Raw genomic sequence first — 19,738 nt, forward strand, 5'->3', positions numbered from 1 at the left:
CCAAGGATGATCATATTTGGGGGTTGAAAACATTGAAATCCCCTGGATTACATGACATGCGTAACTGCATGCAATTTGATTATGCAGCATTTCATGTAATTTGATTCAAATTTCATCATTGATCGATTTATTTTTTGTAAGGACAGATATTGTGCATTGGAAATCATTTAAATTAATACAGTCTTGTCACCAATAAGCAATAAGCAGCTCCTTACTTCCTGTCTGTAACTAAACATGCTAGACCGCTGTTGTGCAAATCTGTTGCACCTGTTGTTGTAATTTCAAAAACACACAATTGAGAAGAACAAACAGAAAATAAGCCGGAGAACGCAAGGAGTGATGGTGGCATCTTGACAAGTCTTTAAGTAATTCCTACAAGAACAAACACCCCGGGGCTGCCTGGCTTCATTGCTTAAGTTGTTGAGAGGATGGCATCAAAGCACATTATGAGAGCGGCACAATTATTGCATGTGGCTAAGTGAGGTAGTATGATGGAGGTGTCGACTTCTATTCATTTGTATGTGTTTGTAATTGTAAATGCACTTTTTTGGTCAACTTTGTGTCTCACTTTGTGCCCATACTAATGGCTTTGAATAATAATTAAAAAAAAAAAAAATGTAGGATTTTAAAGTTTACATTTCAAATTATTTATTTGTTTGTTTGTTTGTTTCAAAACAACACTCTGTGGTTAAAAAAAAAATATATATTTTTCAAAAAACTGCATAGCAAAACACCTTATCAACTGCATAAACCCTGGTAACAACTCACAACACCATAGCAACCACATAGCAACACCTTGGCAACCACTTAAAACACCATAGCAGCCACCCAGTATGACTTTAGCAACCATCTAGAACATCCTAACAACTGCATTGCAGCACCCACAACACCTTATCAACTGCACATACTCTGGCAACAACTCACAACACAATAGCAACTGCATAGCAATGCCCTGGCATACACCAAAAACGTAGTAATCAACCCAACATGACTTTATCAACCATCTAGATTAGAACATCCTAACAACTACATAGCAACATGTGAAAATACTCAGAACACCTTATCAACTGCATACACTCTGATAACAACTCACAACACCCTAGAAACAGCATAGCAACACCCTGGCAACCACCCAAAACACCATAACAGCCACTCAGTAAAATGTTTTCTTTTGTGTTCTACAAAAGACAGAAAAACATACAAGTTTGGAACAACATGAGGCTGATTAAATAATAACAATTTTCATTTTGTTGGTACCTACATTATGGATTTCAACAAACACCTTACCTGTAACTTGTCTTGCACCGATTATGTTACAAATATAAACAATACCTCAAATCATGTGGCTTGAGAAGGGGTATGGTATTACATACAATATTTATCTGGCAAATAATAAAATGTACAAAACAAAAAAATCCCCTAAACCTTCACTGAAGGAGGAATATTTTAGAAACTTGGCAACACCCTAACAATTGAATAACGACTTTCTGAAAACACTTGACACTTAGAACATCTTTGCAACACCTTAGCAACATCCTGGCAACCACCCACAGCACTCATCAACATCTTAGGAACCACCCAGAACAGTCTTACAACTACAAAGCAACATGCTGAAAATAGAACACCTTAGCAACTAAATATTCTGACAATGACTCACAACTTAGCAACTATATAGCAATGCCCTGGCAACCACCTAAAACATAGAAACCACTGGGCAACAACTCACAACACCTTAACAACTGTATAGCAATGACCTCACAACCACCCAAAACACTATAGGAACCACTGAACATAACTTTACCAATCATGTAGCACATCTTAACAACTGCATAGCAACATGTTAAAACACTCAGTACACCTTATCAACTGCATAGCAACACCCTGGCAATGATTCACAACACCCTAGCAACCACATGGCAACACCCTTGCAATGACTCACAACACTCTGGCAACCACCCCCCAAAACAAACAAACAAAAAAACAAAATATAGTAACCACCAGTATGACATTATCAACCATCTAGAACATCCAAACAATTGCATAACAACATGTTAAACACTCAGAACACCTTATCAACTGCATAGCAACACCCTGGCAATAACTCACAACACCCTGGCAACCACCCAAAAACCCATAGTAGCTACTTAGCATGATTTATTAACCATCTACAACATCTTAACAACTGTATAGCATAACAACTTATCAACTGCATACACCCTGGTAACAGCTCACAACACCCTAGCAACCACCCAATATGACATTAGCAACCATATAGAACATCCTAAAAACTGCATAGCAAAACTCACAACACCTTATCAACTGCATAAACCCTGGTAACAACTCACAACACCATAGCAACCACATAGCAACACCTTGGCAACCACTTAAAACACCATAGCAGCCACCCAGTATGACTTTAGCAACCATCTGAACATCCTAACAACTTCATTGCAGCACTCACAACACCTTATCAACTGCACATACTCTGGCAACAACTCACAACACAAAAGCAACTGCATAGCAATGCCCCTGGCATCCACCAAAAACATAGTAATCAACCCAACATGACTTTATCAACCATCTAGATTAGAACATCCTAACAACTACATAGCAACATGTGAAAATACTCAGAACACCTTATCAACTGCATACACTCTGATAACAACTCACAACACCCTAGAAACAGCATAGCAACACCCTGGCAACCACCCAAAACACCATAACAGCCACTCAGTATGACTTTATCAACCATCTAGATTAGAACATCCTAACAACTACATAGCAACACTCACAACACCTTATCAACTGCATACACCCTGGTAACAACTCACAACACCCTAGCAACTGCATAGCAACGCCCTGGCAACCACCTAAAAAAACCATAGTAACCACCCAACATGACTTTATCAACCATCTAGAATAGAACATCCTAACAACTACATAGCAACATGTTAAAATACTCACACCTTATCAACTTCATACATCCTGGTAACAACACCCTAGAAACACCATAGCAGCCCTGGCAACCACCTAGCAACGTGTTAAAACACTCAGAACACCTTAGCAACCACATATCAGTGGCATTCCTCATAAAGTGCAATGTAGTTTAATAATGCTGCTTTATGATTCTCCAATGCTGTACAGTGAAAACTCCTGCTCATTAGTAACAGGCCCAGCCACCAATAAAGACAACCTCCACCTCGCTCTAGGTTATGTGGACACCAAGCGCCCAGGAATCTCAAGGACGTATCACTCTCCCAGATTAAACAATATTCACTCTCTGTCAAACTCTCCATTCCCAAAACCGCCACGCTGGAGGAAAATGAGCCCCCGCTCGGCCCCCTCTCATGCTTGACAGAGAGAGTGGGGGAGATCGCTTTGGCCTGAAGGAGAGACCAGATAGTGAAATAATCTTTAATCTCTGTCCCTTCCAGGCACCGGCAACACCTGTTATTCTTGATGGCGTCAGGCAAGAGGGCAGCGCGCAGCCTCGTTTTAAAGCTGGTAATTATTGTACTAATTATTCACATAGGTGCCAGGTGATTACGGACGTTCAGGTGAATGCACGTCCTGCACAGCACCAGATGAGACCGGTGCGCAGTCGCTCCTATCCCTTGTTTCCCTTCCAGATATTTGACCTCTTGTGTTGTTTGCAATCTGCACTCGGGGAGCGGAATAACAGGCAGAAACTTTTAATTGCTGGGAAACACTGCTCAAAGACACAAGCTTTAGCCATCTGTTAACTGTTTAGATAGACTCTTTTTTTTCTCTGCGTCTGAACGGGAAGAGGATGTTGTTTTTACGAAAAACAAAAGAGGAGCAGAGGGTTGCTACTGTTTTTCCTTCGTTAACAGATGCTCTCCGCACAGGAAACAACACTTATTTGGATTATACACACGACGAGTTGTTTGTGGTGTTGTACGTTGTTAGAAAAGCGAAATCGTTGGAAAAGCAAATGTAATGTGAGTGCTGTGTTGCACTCTGGAAGTGCACGCCTTCCGTCATCTCATTAATATTCGATGAATCAAATGATTATTTTTGTGTTTTAAAGACTGTATATTTAATTAGGGCCTGGAGGGAATATGGTGCCTTTAAGCCAAATTTATCTGTCCTCAGACTGAATTTAATTCAATTAATGGTGAGAGACCAGAGTTATAGATTTCTCGTTCTCCCTCTCTTTGTTGATAGCGACACCGTTTTCATGAATTTTTCATTCTCAGCCACCAGTTTTGAGGCAATTAACCAGCTACCGAAAATTTTATTCCACTTCTTTTTTTAAAAAAAAAAAAGAAAGAAAAAAAGAAGGAATCTAGTGCTCATTATTGAGGAAGAAATTGGCCTTTCTGTCATCATTTACTCAGATCCAAAATGGTATGACTTTCTTTCTTATGTGGAAAACAAAAGGAGAAGTTTAGCAGAATGTCCAGGCTGCTCTTTTCCATACAATGATAGTGATGTCTATGGCGTTTGTATTTGAAACTTAAAAATGTCATGTGGCGTAAAAGCAAAATCATTTTTTTTTTCTTAAATATATTTAAAAGGTAAAAAGTATATCATCAATTATTAATTCATAAAAATCATTACATATTTGGGGAGTTGCACCACATTTCACACCCTGAACTAACCTTGCTTTGTCATAAAAAGATATGAAATAAGAAATTATTGGATATTTTAAAAAACGTATTGACCTTCACACACAGTCATTAGGTTCTTTCTGCATGTTAGTTGCACCAAATGACAGTTTTTTTAAAAAGTTAAGTGCACTGTAAAAAAGAATGTTGGTTCAACTTAAAAAAGTAAGTTATCTGGTTGCCTTATAATTTTGAGTTCCTTGAAATTAAAAATTTGAGTTAATACAATGAAGGTGATTGGTTTAATCAACAGAAACTCAAAATATTATGTTGTCTGAACCACATTAATTACTGAAATTGATTTGACAAAAAAAAAAATGTTGTGATAACAAATCATGAAAATATTTTTTTTTAAAGTGTGATTTTGTTAAGTGATATTATTTCTAAGTAATAATAACAAAGGATTATACTAAACTACCTAAGGGTTTCTTTTCTAGAACTTCTTTATTTTAATGAGGCTTTTTCTTCACTATAAAATCTCAGCTCAGCTGCATCACCCTGACATTTTTGAACTTTAATTCAGGAATAAAAGAAAGAAAATCATACTTAAAATATGAAATATTTCAAGTTTTAACTAGCACTACAGATTACGTCTATTCAAGCAGGAGTGCAGCATTAATCGGCTGCTACTTTCAAAATGATGTTCATTGACATTATTGGGGTCGTACAACAGAAATCATTGTCCAGTTCTTAATCCACATAATGCCATTTACGGCGTTTTCCGTAAGTCTCAAGAATGATGCCAGTCGGCTATTACACGAAACAAATCAGAGGAATTTAATGACCACTTTGAGCCGCTACTGTAAGTGTTTGAGCTACATACTGCAGATCAAAGGTTAAGTGAGAATGAAAGCAGCACATTTATCCCTTTAAGACTGTTTTGTGAAAATTGCTTCATTTGACGGTGTTAATGTCCTTCCTCCTTTATCACTCAGATTGCCTGACTTATAAATATGAATGTCTGCTCTGCTCGGCCCGCCTCAAATCCCCGGTGGTCACTCTGTCTGCTCACACGGCATATGATGAAGCATTCAAACAAGGGGGGACGTAAGTGACAATGACACTACAAAAGCTCAACGATGAAGCCAGACAGGATCTCATTACGGCACAGGGCTGTTAATGATAAACTATCACAGGTCAGTTGGGAAAACTTGTGTGTGTGACTCTTTTTGTCCAATCTATTAAAATTAAATGCAATTCATACATACAATGACTTGAATGCACCTCTTCTATGATGTTTTTGATTTCTGATTTAAAATTCATTTACATTTTTTGAGGGGCATAAAGTAAAAAAATGTCAAGATAAAATAGAAAAAAGCCTCACTAAAAATATGAAATTCTAGTTCTGCTAAATCGTTTATTTGTTTTTTTCTTTTCTGCTTATTGGCTATTAAACTTTTCTTGAAAACGTTATTTTCTAAACTTCATTTAATGGTCTTTTATTATGCTTTATTATTTGCCCTTTTAGAAACTTGACAGACATGGTCACTTTGAACTGTCTAAAATGGCCTCCATGACAATTCTTTAAAAGTTCTCCTTTTGTGTTCCATGTCTTGTGTTGCTCATAAATTTAAGGACTTAAAGGGTTAGTTCACCCAAAAATGAAAATAATGTCATTTATTACTCAGCCTCATGCCGTTCCACACCCGTAAGACCTTCGTTAATCTTTGGAACACAAATTAAGATATTTTTGTTGAAATCCGATGGTTCAGTGAGGCCTGCATAGGGAGCAATGACATTTCCTCTCTCAAGATCCATTAATGTACTATTTAAATCAGTTCATGTGAGTACAGTGGTTCAATATTAATATTATAAAGTGACAAGAATATTTTTGGTGCACCAAAAAAACAAAATAATGACTTATTTAGTGATGGCCGATTTCAAAACACTGCTTCAGGAAGCTTACAGGTTTACAGGTGTGGAATGACATGAGGGTGAGTAATAAATTACATTATTTTCATTTTTGGGTGAACTAACCCTTTAAAAATGTCATGTTGTGTAAAAGTAATAGCATTTTTTTCTTATATCTTAAATAAATACATGTCAGTGAAGACATCCTAATAATTTTTAAGTTTTTCTAGGTAATATATATATATATATATATATGAAGACTTCAGATGCAAAAGCCTCTAAGTGCCATCTTAAAATTTCTTCTTAAATGAGCATTTTTATCAAGCTTGTATGTTTATGTTCAGTAATTTCACTTTAATGGCAATGAAAATGACATATTAATTGCCATTAAAGTGAAATTACTGAACCTAAACATACAAGCTTCATAAAAATGCTAATTTTAGAAGAAAATTTCAGACGGCACTTAGAGGCTTTTGCATCTGAAGTCTTCATATATATATATATATATATATATATATATATATATATATATATATATATATATATATATATATATATATATATAATTTTTTTTTTTTCCACAAATATCATTTATTATTAAAGGTCCCGTTTTTCGTGTTTTTTTGAAGCTTTGATTGTGTTTATAGTGTGCAATATAACATGTGTTCATGTTTCGCGTGTAAAAAAACACAGTATTTTTCACATAATTTACTTATCTGTATACCGCTGTTTCCACTGTCATAAAAACGGGCTGATGACTTCCTTGTTCTATGAAGTCCCTCCTTCAGAAATACGTAACGAGTTCTGATTGTGCCAGCGGTTCCTGTGTTGTGATTCGACAGCAGTTTAGCGCATCTTGCCCGGAAAGGTCACGCCTCTTACCATAACGTGGAGATGCATGCGCTCAGTGTTATTGTAAACATGTCTTTAATTTTACCCTATCAATTTGAGCCGGAATCAGACCCGGTGATTGGACTGCGGGATGAAAATAACAGCGTTTCGACGACATGGCGACAAACACACTCTACAAACGCAACTCTTGTGTATTCCTGTGGGCGGAGGTTAGTCAAAAAACTGTTTTAGTGATGTCATTAAAGAAGGAAGTAGAGGGATGTAGTCCAAACTGGCCGTTCGATGTAGGCGACTTCTGTTAAATAAAAGATCTCGCTTGGCATTGAACTTTGAGCTTTAAAATTTTACAGATTTTATTTATACTCTAACAACAACATTACACACTAACTAAAGTTTGAAACATGGGATCACGAAGAACGGGACCTTTAATTCATAAAAAGATATTTAGGGAGTCACACCACATTTCACAGCCAGAACTAAGTGAAATAAGAAATGAACTGATATTTTAAAGGTGCCCTAGAACCAGTTTTTAAAAGATGTAATATAAGTCTAAGGTGTCTCCTGAATGTATCTGTGAAGTTTCAGCTCAAAATACCCCATAGATTTTTTTAATAATTTTTTTAACTGCCTATTTTGGGGCATCATTAACTATGCACCGATTCAGGCTGCGGCCCCTTTAAATCGCACGCTCCCTGCCACCCCCCCCCCCCCCCAGCTCTCAACTATAATACAGTGCATTTACAAAGTTCACACAGCTAATATAACCCTCAAATGGATCTTTACAAGATGTTCGTCATGCATACTGCATGCATGCGTCGGATCATGTGAGTATAGTATTTATTTGGATGTTTACATTTGATTCTGTATGAGTTTGAGGCTGTGCTCCGTGGCTAACGGCTAATGCTACACTGTTGGAGAGATTTATAAAGAATGAAGATGTGTTTATGAATTATACAGACTGCAAGTGTTTAAAAAATGAAAATAGCGACGGCTCTTGTCTCCGTGAATACAGTAAGAAACTATGGTAACTTTAACCACATTTAACAGTACATTAGCAACATGCTAACGAAACATTTAGAAAGACAATTTACAAATATCACTAAAAATATCATGTACTCATGGATCATGTCAGCTATTATTGCTCCATCTGCCATTTTTCGCTGTTGTCCTTGTTCGCTTACCTAGTCTGATGATTCAGCTGTGCACAGATCCAGACGTTAATACTGGCTGCCCTTGTCTAATGCCTTGAACATGAGCTGGCATATGCAAATATTGGGGTCATACATAATAATGATCCCGACTGTTACGTAACAGTCGGTGTTATGTTGAAATTCGCCTGTTTTCCGGAGGTCTTTTAAACAAATGAGATTTACACAAGAAGGAGGAAACAATGGAGTTTGAGACTCACTGTATGTCATTTCCATGTACTGAACTCTTGTTATTCAACTATGCCAAGGAAAATTCAATCTTTCTAGGACACCTTTAACAAACTTAATGACCTTCACACACAGTCATGAGGTTCTTTTTGCATGTTCCATGTGGCACATGACATTAATTTGGAAGATTTTTAGCGATTTTGTTAAAATATCAAACAAAAGATTATGCTAAACTATTATGCTAAGTATTTCTTTATTTTAAATAGGCTTTTTTTTTTCAGGGCAGCCTAAAAAAATTATTATTTCATTTCAGGAATAAAGGAAAGAAAATTATACTGTTTTAGAAAAAAAAGCATACAGATTTGTAGCAACAACTACAAGACTTAAATATTTGCTCGTGTAGGGCATCAACACGGGAAATGTCTTTTCATTATGACTGTACATGCAATCTTTTCTTGTTTGACGTCCATCTTTGTCCCTTTGGTCTTTTTGTATGACAGTAGCCACATGTCATAATAGACAGACCAGAGAGCTCAGGCCCAAACACCTAAATTACTCTGCGGTAAACCAGACCTGTCCAAAGATCTCCTTCCATCATTCAAGTGTAGAAATTTATCCCATCTCCCAGCCCTTTTTCTACTTTTCATCCTCTGTTTCTTTCTTTCAAGTCCCAAATCCACGGCGGTATTAGGTGAAACAGATTGCTCGGCGCGCATCTAAACCCACAGCCCACCTCGAGGAGAGCCAAGTCCAATGACAAACATAATTCTTCAAGGAAGTTTGGAAAGACTCGGGCAGGAAAATGGAGTTTGGCGACGGGGTGTCTCGAAAAGGTCAAGATTTGCTGTTTGGAAGCCTAGCTCAAACATAAATGCTCTGTAATACCAGTTCGGGTGATTGCTTTACTCTCTAGACAATGTCAATTTTGTGGAAGGAGTTGCAGATTAAGTCGCCGGTGTGTCAAGGGCCCTCGTGGGTGCCGGTGTCTAGTCTCGGAAACAGGTCCTAAAGCCCATGCCTATTACCGCAGCCACCCACAGGACAGATGTTTAAAGCTTAGGGGCGCAATGGAGAATAATAGCACATTAGATTCTTAATGTCTCCGCTGATGCCGCGCTCATGCGGGAGGAAACTCTCTGGTGGTCCAAACACCTTGCCCCTCTTTTCTCATCCCTCCCTGCTCGCTCATATTTTTCTTAGCTTCGGTTGCTCTATCTCTCCTCATGCCACTTGAGCGATGAAATCCTACCCCGGAGCAAGGCGCCACACACACCATTCATCAAGATATGACCCGCTCAGATGAGGGAGAGGATACAATGGGCTAATGAACTCATTAAAATGTGTGCGCGTGTCGGCGCGAGTGGGCGGATGTGGACGTTTGCACGAGAGCGTCTGCCGTGTGTGTTTAATGTATATGTTTGTGTAAAAGGGAAAGAGGGAAAAATGGCCCGCCGATGTAAAACCATTAGCCCCACCTCACAGTTCAGATTGCCAGCATCCATCTTCGCAGATATGATGGCTGTTTAAAGCGGTGATGTATATCTACTGTGTGCCGTATTCAGAGGCCAAGAAAACTGACTATGATGAAAAATTATTCAAGATGCAGATCCATCATTTCAGAATTGCCCCCGTCCCTCCAGAAAAAACACACTTATACGGTTAAGGCACATAATGTACAAGAAGAGCTTTTATTCCTGTGTTTATCTTGATTATGAGCTGCGCTTATTGAAGTGACATTTAGTATGCATCAATATTTCTACCTAATAATTATGGGTGACAAGAAGCTTCCTCTCAGTTTTAATATTCAACTGTCACATATTAAATAAGGAATATATATATATATATATATATATATATATATATATATATATATATATATAATTTACTTTATTTTGTCGTAATTATGAACGATGAAAAAATTATTAATTTAACAAAAGAAACTTAAATTTACAACATTTTGCAAAAGGTTTGTAAACATACTTTGTTGCAAAAATTAATAAAAATTACTGAACATGTATATTTATATTTATAAAATTTTAAAAATTAGAAAAATTAGTAAAATAACACATTGTGGTAATGAAAATGTTGTGGTCTAAATGATAATAATTGTAATGAAAATTGTCACAGTGCCAAAAAAAAATCATAATACAAAAATAGACAATTTTTATTATGCAAAATATTCTGCAAACTATATCTTCCATATTTTGGGATAAAATTGACATGTTCCTGACAAACTTCACCCTGTCATTGTGATTACATATTTGGTTACCCATATTCTTTAAAATATCTTTTTTTATGTTTAGCAGAAGAAATAAATTCATATAGGTTTGGAACGACATGAGTAAATGTTAACAGAATTTTCACATTTGGGTGATCTATTCCTTTAAAGGGTTAGTTCACCCAAAAATAGAAATTCAATCATTAATTACTTACCTTCATGTCGTTCCACACCCGTAAGACCTTTGTTAATCTTCAGAACACAAATTAAGATATTTTTGATAAAATCCGATGGTTCAGTGAGGCCTCCATTGACAGTAAGATAATTAACACTTTCAATGCCCAAAAGCTACTAAAGACGTATTTAAAACAGTTAATGTGACTACATTGGTTCAACCTTAATGTTATGAAGCGATGGGAATACTTTTTGTGCACCAAAATAACAAAATAAAGACTTTATTCAACAATATCTAGTGATTTCAAAACACTGCTTCATGAAGCTTTACAAATCTTTTGTTTCAAATCAGTGGTTTGGAGCGCCATAATCGCATGATTTCAGTAAACGAGGCTTTGTTACGTCATAAGTGTTTCGAAATTTTAATGGTTTACGTGACTTTGGCAGTTTGATACGCGCTGAACAACTGATTTGAAATAAAAGATTCGTAAAGCTTCATGAAGTGTTTTGAAATCACTAGATATTGTTCAAAAGTCGTTATTTTGGGGGGTTTTTGGTGCACAAAAAGTATTCTCGTCACTTCATAACATTAAGGTTGAACCACTGTAGTCACACGAACTGTTTTAAATATGTCTTTAGTAGCTTTCTGGGCATCTGAAAGTATTAATGATCTTGCTGTCAATGCAGGTCTCACTAAGCCATCGGATTTTATCAAAAATATCTTAATTTGTGTTCTGAAGATGATCGAAGATCTTACAGGTGTGGAACGACATGAGGGTGAGTAATTAATGACAGAATTTTCATTTTTGGGGTGAACTAACCCTTCAACAATGATATTTTACATGCTCATGTCTACATATGTAAGATAGAATCAGTTCTGCACCCCACCCCCTCCTTTAGAGACCCCCATCATCCCTTCAACCCCAGCCGGGACTGGAGGTACACCTTCACGAGAAGAGACCGGGAGTAATTCAGTCCGTAGGCTTAATTAATCTTGTGTCTGATTTGATGAATGGCTCCCAAATAGTGCTGTAATGGTGCGATATCTCTCAGCTCGGAGGCTCCGCTGTTGACAGAGGCTGTGTGAAAGTCAAAACGGGAGCGCTTCACTCTGGGCTTTGTTTGCAAAGTTCCTCTAGTCTGCAGTCATAACACACACACACACACACACACACACACAGCATATAGCCAGTTTGCCCATCTCATGCTGTGTTACTCAGTTTTGACAAAAAATGATTTGTTGTCTGTAAAGAAAAAGTGCAGCGCCTCGGGGGGTAAACACATTAGTGTGAGTAATCTAATGTTGATCTTTCTAATGAGAGGTGCTTAAATGATTTTAAACATACTACTCTAGTTACACATTTGGGACGCATTGAAGTTGACTTTACAATGTGTATAAAGCCATCAGTATAGCAAGGTCATTATAATGGATGGTTGTTCTTTGGTTAATTACCTGTATAACGCACTAATTCCCTCAAAAGTGAAAAATAGCATTTAGTGGATTGCTTTCGTTGTGTTTGGAGTCTGTTTACAGGATTCAGTACAAGTTATCACAAGAAAAAACAATGCAAAAAATGGAATCTACAGTAATCTATTTACAATGGAAGTCTATAGGGCAAGTGTTTCAGACAGTTTAAAAGCCGAAATATACAAATTTTTGTTAAAGCACTTTTATACATTATGTTAGTAGTGAGTTAATGAGTTAGTAAGCAAAGAAACACTGTGTATTTAAACGTTTGCAATGTTTAGTCCAATAAACTTCCATTGTAAGACATTATTGTAAACTACAGTACTACAAACTACTGTATTTAAATCTAAGATTTGCCAGTAATATATGTAGTATATGTTTATATATTATATAAAATGTTTAATTACATTAATGGTAAAACAAATATATATTTTTGCAAGAACAGTAGGGTATAAAATAACATAATATATTAATAACTTTATACATTGCATTTACAGTAGGGTATAAAATATATTAATAACCTCATATTGCATTTACAGTAGGATATAAAATATATTAATAACCACATATTGCATTTACAGTAGGGTATAAAATACATAATATTTTAATAAATATACATATTGCATTTACAGTAGGATATAAAATATATAATATATTAATAACCACATATTGCATTTACAGTACAGTATAAAATATATAATATATTAATAAATATAAATATTGCATTTACAGTAGGATATAAAATATATAATATATTAATAACCACATATTGCATTTACAGTAGGGTATAAAATATAGTATATTAATAACCACATATATTGCATTTACAGTAGAGTATAAAATATATAATATATTAATAACCACATATTGCATTTACAGTACAGTATAAAATATATAATATATTAATAAATATAATATTGCATTTACAGTAGGATATAAAATATATAATATATTAATAACCACATATTGCATTTACAGTAGGGTATAAAATATATAATATATTAATAACCACATGTATTGCATTTACAGTACGGTATAAAATATAATATACTAATAACCATATATATATTGCATTTACAGTAGGGTATAAAATATATAATATATTAATAACCACATATTGCATTTACAGTAGGGTATAAAATATATAATATATTAATAAATATACATATTGCATTTACAGTAGGATATAAAATATATAATATATTAATAACCACATATTGCATTTACAGTAGGGTATAAAATATATATTAACCACATATTGCATTTACAGTAGGGTATAAAATATAATATATTAATCATTATAAATATTGCATTTACAGTAGGATATAAAATATATAATATATTAATAACCACATATTGCATTTACAGTAAGGTATAAAATATAATATATTAATAACCACATATATTGCATTTACAGTAGAGTATAAAATATATAATATATTAATAACCACATATTGCATTTACAGTACGGTATAAAATATAATATATTAATAACCACATATATTGCATTTACAGTAGAGTATAAAATATATAATATATTAATAGCCACATGTATTGCATTTACAGTATGGTATAAAATATATAATATATTAATAACCACATATTGCATTTACAGTAGGGTATAAAATATATAATATATTAATAAATATACATATTGCATTTACAGTAGGGTATAAAATATATAATATATTAATAACCACATGTATTGCATTTACAGTAGAGTATAAAATATATAATATATTAATAACCACATATTGCATTTACAGTAGGGTATAAAATATATAATATATTAATAAATATACATATTGCATTTACAGTAGGGTATAAAATATATATTAATAACCACATGTATTGCATTTACAGTAGGGTATAAAAATATAATATATTAATAACCATATATTGCATTTAAAGTAGGGTATAAAATATTTTATATATTAATAACCACATACATTGCATTTGCAGTATGGTATAAAATATATTATATCTATATATTTATTTATTTATTTATTTATTTATTCATTTAACTTTTCTTTTAGAACTCCAAACTAATTTTGATTTATATTTCAGCTCAAAACAAAGACATGTTCTTGTTAAATTTACTTGTAGGATCTTACAATTCAAATAACCATAAACACTCCTTTTAATTTGTCATTTGTTGGGACGTCTCTGAGGAATAAGAACGCAGAAAGAGATGCAAACAATAACAATTACGCAACTTAAAATCTAAAACTCACATGCATTATTAATCCCCCGGTAAAATACGTTTTCTACCAAATTATTGACAATCTGTTGTGCTGAATGAGGGATACGAATATGCCTGACACTGACAGTTGTTGGTTTGGGATAATAAAGTAAAACCCACCTCTTTAATCTTTAATAGACCCTCACTAATCCCCTAGTTTAACTGGCAGACCCTAAGGGAGCGTTACCGCTGTCTGCGCCACCATAGTGCAATAGAGAGGCAACACGCTCCTTTGATCCATCCAATGTGATGCTAATTTCAGTCAAATTTCAGCATATGGAAATTTATACTCCTTTTGTATGCGTAAGTCGCTGGGTGTGTGCGCGCGCGGGTTTTTGTCTCTGGCATTATCTGATTCGCCATGCCAAATATCACATCTCGCTAACCTGTTAGCCTGTTCCGCAGGCGTTTTAAAGGTTACGACCATCAGTAAGGCTTAAACTGTGTGCTTTTTCTGGCACAAGGATCAAACTATCAGGCTACAAATCATAAAGACTGCACGCTTGTACCGGAGACGCTAAGTTTTAGCATGACTAGCGTGGACGAGCTAACAAACGGATGGCAGATGGGCCGGACGTGTTGAAGATGGGCGATTCGAGGGGTAGGTGATGAGATTCAGAGGCCTCGTCCGGCCCGTGGACTTGATTAAACTAATCTCATCTCTATCAAAGCGTCGCCGGGCGAGCGGACCTGCCATTATTCATGGGCCTGGGGTAATTACAGGCAGGGGGTGGTTTGTGCCGGTGGGGGGAGAGAGTGATGGGATGCTGGTCCTCTAAGCTCTCATACCTTCAGGCTACCAGGGCCCTTGCTTACATTGTGCGTGGGCCTCCTTCATCCCTTGGCCCAATGGGTAGGGTATATTGTAGAGGACCTTAGTGGAGCCCCTTCATCCCGTTTGTCCCTGATGACAGGCCTGCAGGCAGCCTGCAACAATCAGTATACTTTCTGGCATTGATTTGAAATTTTAGGAAAAATAATAGACCTAGTTAACACCTAGTTAAAAGCTATATACCATTCAAACGTTTTGGGGTCAGCAAGATTTTTAAAAATGTTTTTAAAAGAAGTCTTTTATGCTCATTTAGGCTGCATTCATTTGATTAAAGATACAGTAAAAACATTAATATTGTGAAATATTATTACAATTTAAAATAGCCATTTTATATTTGAATATATTTTAAAATGTAATTTATTCCTGTGATACAAAGCTGAATTTTCAGCATCATTACTCCAGTCTTCAGTGTCACATGATCCTTCAGAAATCATTCTAATATGCTGATTTGCTGCTCAAGAAACTTTTATTATTATTGTGAATAATTTTGTAGAACCATGATACATTATTTCAGGATTCTTTGATGAATAGAAAGTTCAAAAGAGCAGCATTTGAAATTGAAGCAATAGCAGCAATAGTAACGTAAGCTATCCAATCAATTTCTGAATGGGAAAAAAAAACAAAAAAAACAAGTCCCACCCTTCATTAGGTGTGTTTGACTTGATGTCAAACACTGATCGGTCCACGCATCGCCACTTCAAGTCGAACACACCTATTTTTTCCTTGTTCAAGAAGCCATTTTACTCGAATATACGTCACAGTAGGGAAAAGACTATCGCAGCTTCGGTTTCATTCATCGGGTTAAAATCTCTTTTAAAAAATAAATCTTACTGACCCCACACTTTTGAACAGTAACGCAGGTAGATTAATAATGGATCATTGAGAATAAAAATACAATAATTCCACCCAAATTTGATGGTTACTATTAGGGTTGGGCAATATACCGGTGAATATGATTAACCTTAGAAATTTGTCAACAGGTAGAGATTTTGGACGATCGTCTCTATCGCAGTTTCGCTCACGTGACATTGCTGTGTTGCTTGGTTGCTAAAACGTATTGTTTACATGCGTTTTTAAGCATTGTGGTTTAAAAACAAGTGATTTTAAACCACTGAAGAGCAGCAAGTAGCGAAAGAGAACTCATTTCGCTATATGAGACACGCACACATAAATCCACTGCTCATAAAATGTGCGAGTAGCCTACTAAAATTCTTTTTGCCGCGTAATTGGGCTTGAACTGTTAAATACATGTACTTACATGTCAAAAAGCCCCTCTTTGCAAGTATCCTCTTAAACACAGTCATTTATGTCTTAAGTGAACGTAACAGTTGAGAAAGAAAACACGTGTAACAGTATATTGGATCAGTGCATTCGGTCTTAAAGTGACAGCAGCCTAATAAACCTGCTGCTGTCTGTCATTAATGTTAATTAAACAACAAAAGAGAGATTACTTTATACAATTTATGTAGTATTTCTGTTGCCTGAGTCATTGCAGGATAGGGCAGCGAGGAAACAAGTCAGCTTTTATATATGTATATATATACACTGTAAAAAATGATGTGATTTTAACAGTAAAAGACTGTAAAAATGCTGCAGTGAAAAACTGTCAATTGGTTTACAGAAAGTTTCCGTACTATATACGGTGAATAACTGTAATAGATCTAACGGTACATTTAATGTAATTTTATGGTAAAATACCATTAAATTCACAGTTTTTGGAAGTGAAAAATAACAATTCATTGTAAAATTTAAAGTGAAAATCTGTAAATTGACATTCCCACAATTCCCTGCGTGACCCTTCACATTTGATATATTTTCGTTGAAATAACTCTGTTTCTTCTTAGTTTTTCTCATTTTTTTCTAATCAGTTATGTACATTAGGGTTTTATGTTACATCTAATGTTGTTAAATTAATGTTTATTGCATTTTTAAAATTTCATGCATGTTACCATGATGGTGTTTAGTGTGTGTGTGAATGACACTGTGTGCACCTTCTATATGTTAGTGTTGTCCTTCTCAGCTTGTGGAAAATCTGCTTGTGATGAACTTTGATTCATCATGTGACTCTTATCACCACTGTGTTTGGTGAGAGTCAGTGTATTATAAAGGTACAAAACAGATATTAGTACTTCATTAGGTTGGTAAATTAACATTATATCAGTTAATGAAATACGTTATTTTACCGTAAATTTAACAGATGTTTTTTTACATTGCTACTGTATTTTTTACAGTAAAGTTCTGGCAACCACAGCTGCCGTTTTTTTACCGTAAATTTTACTGGGATTTTTTTACAGTGTATATATATATATATATATATATATATATATATATATATATATATATATATAAAATAATGTGCATGGTTAAGTCGTTTATCATAAATACTGCAATATTCCATTAAAAAAAGACGTTTTACGATTTTATGGTGACTTTAAAGTGTGTGTATTTTGTGTTTTCCCAGAGCCATTAAAGAAAAAGAGACGGCTGGTGGACAGTGACATTATGGGAGGAAGATGCCATCAGCATTTAGCAGTTTAAACTTCCCTCAATTGTCCATCTGTCATGTATCTATAAAAGACTCTTTCTCTCTCTCACGCACACACACACACACCCAACAAATTCACTCATGCTTTGTGATGGATTAATCAAGATGAAGAGGCACTTGCCCTCTGTGGTTCATCTGACAGTGCTGTCTGTCACGTCAAAGCAGTTTATCTTGTCTAAAAACAATCACAATGTGAAAAATTAGGAAATCTGCAGTTCAATTTTATTAGATAGTACATTAAACAAATATAGTAAAAGTGGCTGGGCAGAGATTTATGTTATGTGGGAGGATCTAAATTATTTACTATGCTGGAGCCTCTGAGGACCACGAGAGATAATTTATCTGATAAAATAACATGCATATTCATATGCCACAGTGTTTTTGAGGACATAAGAGATTAATTGTGTGTGTATCATTAAAAGTTTTCAGTAGGGATGCACAAAATAAAATATTTTATTTAAATGTTATATTATATTACAATTTATATTTTTAAGCATTTATCTTTGTTAACATTAGTTAGTAAAAATCGAATTGTTGTTTGTTCATGCTAGTTCATAGTGCATTAACAAATGTTAACAAATACAACTTTGGACCTTAAAAATGAGTAAATGTAATTAAATAAAAAAGTAAATTTAAGTAAATTTTGAAATTACCATGGACTAAGATTAATAAATGCTGTATTGCTCATTTTTAGTTAATGTTAACTAATATAGGTAACTTACCTATATTAGCTTACCTATACCTATAACCTATAACTTACCTATACCCATTTTATATAAATATATATATATATATATATATATATATATATATATATACAGTACAGTCCAAAAGTTTGGAACCACTAAGATTTTTAATGTTTTTAAAAGAAGTTTCGTCTGCTCACCAAGGCTACATTTATTTAATTAAAAATACAGTAAAAAACAGTAATATTGTGAAATATTATTACAATTTAAAATAACTGTTTTCTATTTGAATATATTTCACAAAGTAATTTATTCCTGTGATGGCAAAGCTGAATTTTCAGCATCGTTACTCCAGTCTTCAGTGTCACATGATCCTTCAGAAATCATTCTAATATGCTGATCTGCTGCTCAATAAACATTTAATGTGTACAATTGTACAAAATATTTGTGTACAATATTTTTTTTCAGGATTATTTGATGAATAGAAAGTTCAAAAGAACAGTGTTTATCTGAAATCTAATCTTTTGTAACATTATAAATGTCTTTACTGCCACTTTTGATTGATTTAATGCATCCTTGCTGAATAAAAGTATTCATTTCTTTAATTTCTTTTCAAAAAAATAAAAATAAAAATTCTTACTGACCCCAAACTTTTGAACGGTACACTGTAAAAAATGACCGTGATTTTAACAGTAAAAGTCTGTAAAAATGCTGCGGTGAAAAACTGTTGATTGGTTTACAGAAAGTTTCCGTACTATATACGGTGAATAACTGTAATAGATCTAATGGTACATTTAATGTAATTTTACGGTAAAATACCGTTAAATTCACAGTTTTTGGAAGTGAAAAATAACAATTCATTG

General features: G+C 34.5%; 1 long non-coding RNA gene across 1 annotated transcript; it reads left to right on the forward strand.

The window, feature by feature from the left end:
• Window positions 1-3,310: 3,310 nt before the first annotated feature.
• On the forward strand, window positions 3,311-18,778 carry LOC125247562. The gene is made up of 3 exons (XR_007180111.1): window positions 3,311-3,504; window positions 5,567-5,767; window positions 18,106-18,778. It is a non-coding gene; the product is annotated as an uncharacterized LOC125247562 (long non-coding RNA).
• The last annotated feature ends 960 nt before the right edge of the window (window positions 18,779-19,738 follow it).

Source organism: Megalobrama amblycephala, linkage group LG15 (genome assembly GCF_018812025.1).
Source record: "Megalobrama amblycephala isolate DHTTF-2021 linkage group LG15, ASM1881202v1, whole genome shotgun sequence".
Classification (NCBI taxonomy): domain Eukaryota; kingdom Metazoa; phylum Chordata; class Actinopteri; order Cypriniformes; family Xenocyprididae; genus Megalobrama; species Megalobrama amblycephala.